Source organism: Myodes glareolus, chromosome 26 (assembly GCF_982192425.1).
Source record: "Myodes glareolus chromosome 26, mMyoGla1.1, whole genome shotgun sequence".
NCBI lineage: Eukaryota > Metazoa > Chordata > Mammalia > Rodentia > Cricetidae > Myodes > Myodes glareolus.
In genome coordinates, this window is record NC_142051.1 from 25,170,601 (window position 1) to 25,175,637 (window position 5,037).

Consider the following 5,037-nt stretch of genomic DNA (forward strand, 5'->3'; position numbering starts at 1 on the left):
GATCCAATCTGGGTGCCAGCGAGACTGACAAGAGAAATAAAAAAAAAGATGACCCAATGGATGCTAAATGTCCTGCTGTGAAAGAATCGTGCAGAGGCAGCAGAGATGACCCTCTGGGCGGTGTCAAGAGCAGCTGTTTCACATCATCACCTTGAGCAGCACCCTGTGCAGCCTCTTACCTTTAAACAATTTTCTATTCTGCCTTTTTTCCTTCCTTAGGAATGGGTGGGAACAGAGATATTGTTGGCATGCTGTCTAGGTGGATGTACGGTATGTCTTTGATTATATGTGCCATCTGCTAGCCCAGATGAAGAGAAACAAGGTCTTTATGGCACAGGCCTTGGCAGCCTTGGAATGTGTATCCTCACCCCAAGTTTGGCTCTCAGCCTTAAAGAACTCATAGGCAATTTGCCATACATAGCCTTTGCACCCTCAAGGGACCAGATAGTCCCACTGCACAGAGGAAGGTATACATAGGTGGAGGATGTGCAGACACAGCCCTCACACTCCCAGGGAAGTAGTTGTCCCATTGCACGGGAAGGATGTGTCTTGCTTTTCTTTCCTTTAATCGGTCCACACATTATGAGATGGGAACCAAATTGGGAAATAATTTTGCCTTATTGCTCTTAAAAACAAAAAAGGAGGAGCTGTAAGGAGCCGTCAGGACGTCGCCTTGGCGAGATAATGCCAGCGGTCCTACAGCCTGGAGGTATACAAATCCTTTGATGCTGCCACACGGGCCAGAATGCTTGGGGCCTGTGTTTTGCATTTCAGAGCCTTGGTCCTGTGGCCTTGGGCCCTAGCAGAATGGCATCAACCAATCAGTATTTGAGCCTCTCACCCTAGAAAAGCGGCTGCCTTTGGGTTTCTCTCTCTCTCTCTCTCTCTCTCTCTCTCTCTCTCTCTCTCTCGTCATCCCTTTTCCCCATTCCCCTTTTCAACCGAGTGCTCCAATAAATTGTGATTGAGAAGGATTCTTGATTTTGTGATCGTTTCTTCTTGTTGGACAAGGAGGGCATGTCGCAGGGGTGATCTACTGTAGTTGTTTTACAATAAGGTCATGGTGTTAAACTGCCCCATCAATATTTATAATTGTTGCTGTAGAACTGGACTGATCTCAATCTTGATCAGAGAAGTTTCTTTCTGAATTGGGCACCAGTCAATGTAGAGATGTGACTTGTTAAAAAGCTACAGATAAGTTACTTATTACTGAAGGGTCAGTCCTAAATGGGACATTTATATCAACCTCCACAACCTCAGGGAACATTGCTAGCAGACAGGTAAAATGAACATAAGATACAGAGAACTGGAAAGAGTGCTGCAAAATGCTGTCTTCTGAGCACCATGTGGCTGCGGCAACTCTTGAACTAACAGCAGCCCTGGTTACCTTCATAAGACCGCACAGAATCATTCCAGTCACATCAATGATGAGGATTGGATTATGAGACCCCCATCTAGGTGAGAAACTATTGACAATTGATGGCTGATAGGGGAGAGAAGGAGACACACTCCCAAAGTGTGGCCTCTGTTGGCTTCTGTAGATCTCACTGACTGGAGTATGTAGGTAATAAAGAAGATAAAAGAGGACATGAAAGTAGAAACAACAACAACACGTGTTTCTGGAGATCTGATGGAGAAGGGAGTCGGGAATGGATATGATCAAATTTTATATGTGGATATGATCAATTTTTATATATGTATAAAATTATTAAAGAATAAGATAAAAAGATAATTTATAAGATGTCTGGTTTGTAGAGATGTTTCAAACACAACACATTCTTTCTGCCAATAAAATTATAAAAAGATCTGAGCACCCAAATATTTAAAGATACTTTTAAGGAAATGACATGAGATACAGAAAGTACTCATACGTGAAATTCTAAATAAAGAAATTAAAAATTAAAAGAAATCTAGGAAGAATGGAAGGGGCTTCTCTAATTGGTCATAGTATCTTTGCAAACTGGAATAATAATAATGCATGATATTATATAAAATAGTGTTTGTACAGTACTTGACATATATAATTGTTTTGGCAAATCATTTTACTTAACACCCCATAACACATCTAAACATACTAGTACATACAAAAAAATGAAGTAGATACCAAAGATCTATTAAATGTTGGAGTTGATATTCTGACCATCAATGAATCCAGAGAAAGTAGGTTTAACTATAATATTTAAGACGGTTTTGCATTTGTTACAAACACAGATATAATCTATGTAAATTATAGTGAGGATTTAATTTATTCACACATCCTTTTGGATCAGTCAATGAAATACAGTACAGCCTGTTAAGACATGTTTTACTGAGTAACAAGTAACTAGTTATATCATTTTAATGAACAAGGGTGATGATCTAAGACTCTTGGCACCAGAAGGTAAATCTTAAAGGTTCATGCCTTGTTTCAGGTATGAGATGTGGACACTTAGAAAACGAAACCAGGAAACAAATTAGGCATATCCACTGAAGCAGGTCAAAGCTATTACAAGCAGCAGTTAGAAACACAGTTGGGTTGGAATAGAATTCAAATAGTAACAGCTATGTGGCAATTCAGGTAGGTGATACAACATAGGCAGGAATCACAGATGTCCTCAATGGCAGGCGTAGAAACAAATACAGGAAACCTGGTTGCAGAAAAGATTAAAGAGTGATGAGATAAATTATAGAGAACTCAGTGTAATTCCACTAAAATGACATGAATGCACTTAAAAATAAAGAATCTTGTCTTTGGAGCATGAAGTTAGTGAAATAACAATGGTAAGGGTGGGAATGATGTTGGCTAATTGTCAATAATATTCCACACAAACTTGCCTTACTGCAGGATACATAATTTCCGTGCCTCACTCTACTGACCGCAGACATTACAAAACACTCCTTTACTTGGGATGACTCCTAGTATCGGCATCAGCAGTTCTGTGAGTAATTCTTTTATTCCCAGATGCACAAGTACAAAGTTGATCTTAATTTTTGAAGATCAAATAAGCTATAAAGGGAGAGCCAGAATAAAGACCAATACTCTCTATTTCTGGAGTCCAACTTTACAGCCAATAGAAAGAAATATGGTTGGATTTTTTTATTGTCCCTCAAATTCAGGCAGAAATTTGCACTGCATCCATTAACAGGTAAGAGCTTTGAGGAATGAGATCCAGAAGGCTTTATCCTGATGAATAAGGTTAGAGATCTTAACAAAAAAGCTACATAAAATTACCAAGCCCCTGTTTTGCAATTCTACCAAGGAAAAGCACAGCACACATTCTTGTTCTGTGAGGATACAAGGTGCTGTCATTGCAACAGACTGGACTCTCAGAAAATACTAAACCTACTGACACCCTGGTCTTGCCTCGCAGCCTGACAAACTGTTAAATAAAATTCTGTTTTGTGTATCTTGCCATCTCAGGTCTTTGACTCTAAGAACAGGAATGGCTGGATATCAATCTTGCATCAGAAAACAAATAGCTGATAACAGAGAAAGTGGTAGTAAATATCACAATCTAAGTGAAAAGATGCAGAATTTTATGAGTGGAGACAGAGTTCTGGTCTATGGCACAATGGGTCTAAACTACGAAGCACATAGTTTGATAATAAATATCATTGAGGAAGTAACAACTATTATAGGCTGAAACACATCACCCTTAAGTTCATATGAAGTCTTAATCAGTACCTAAGAATATAAATATATTCAAGATAGGATCTTTATGGAAATGTTAAGCCAAAAGGAAACTATAGATGGCTACTCTGCCACATGCCTCGGTCTCAGACTTCTTTTCTTTACTATTGTATTAGCTGGTTAGTGGTGCTTGGTGACGGGAACCCTAGAAAACTAACACAGGGATCAAGATGTAGAAAATAACTGAATGAGCAAATACTTGATGATAAATTTTGATCCAAAAGAGATCACGTCCAAAAATGATCCATGCAACTGAGATTAGATTACATCAAATATGGCAATTATGTGTCTGAGACAAAAAGGAAACAATAATTAATATCTAGAGCAGTTCAATCATAAGCTATAGCTCTACAGCTTCTTATAATAATAGGACTAAAATCTAAGGAAAAGGAAGAGACATTAGCAGGGACCTGTATAGTAGAGACACCAATGAGCCGGTACTACAGATATTCGTTGTTTATGGCACATGCCAATATTAAGTGCGTGGAAGCAATCTTACTGTTTACATCCTTCTAAATGAACCCACAATAGATGTCAGGATCAAACTAGGTCACCACAGCTGCGTTTATCTTGCTACTTTCCCTGATGAATGCCTCACAAATAATGGTGAAAAGTCCCTAGAAATAATGTAGTCCAGAAGTCTGTAAGTCATGTAGAACACTGAGTCTTGCTTCGTTCTTCATTTCCACTCATGAACTTCATTTAGATAAACACCACTCTTTCTGCTATTCACTCAAGATTTTCTTTTCAAACATTTGGGTGTCTTTAACAGCATCTATATCCAAAGGTGAAGAACATGTGCTGGTTCGAATCTATAGAATTAATTCAGGAGGATAAAACCTAAAGTCCTGGTTTTCATTACTGTTATGGTCATCATCCTCATCTACAAAATCTAAAACAAAAAAGTGTCCAGCAGGATCTGAGGGTGAAATCTCTGCTCTACTTCCTCTTTTTGTAATATACACAGGCATATCTCCTTTCATGAACATGCACAGTATTACATGACTAAACTTAGTTGCTTTATTTTTATAAAAAAAAAAAAGCAAGCCAAAGTCAAGATACACAGAGACATATGCCTACTGCACCATGGATAGCCAAGGTTTGACTACAAAAGAAATGAATTTGGGGATTTCCTCAGTGAGTACATAAACAGTAAGAAAATGCTGCTCTACTGTCTCTGATTTGCAGTTAGTGTACCAGGAATGCTATTCACTCAAACCCTAGCCTAATGTAAATCAAGTATGCATTCTTCTTAGGTCTATGAAGGTGAGAGAAGCAAAGCAATTGAAAGAGAAAATTTTAATGCCAGGAGTGGTTATTTCATGGGGTTTGAAAATAAAGCCATTTGAATGCCATAAAAGTGCAAG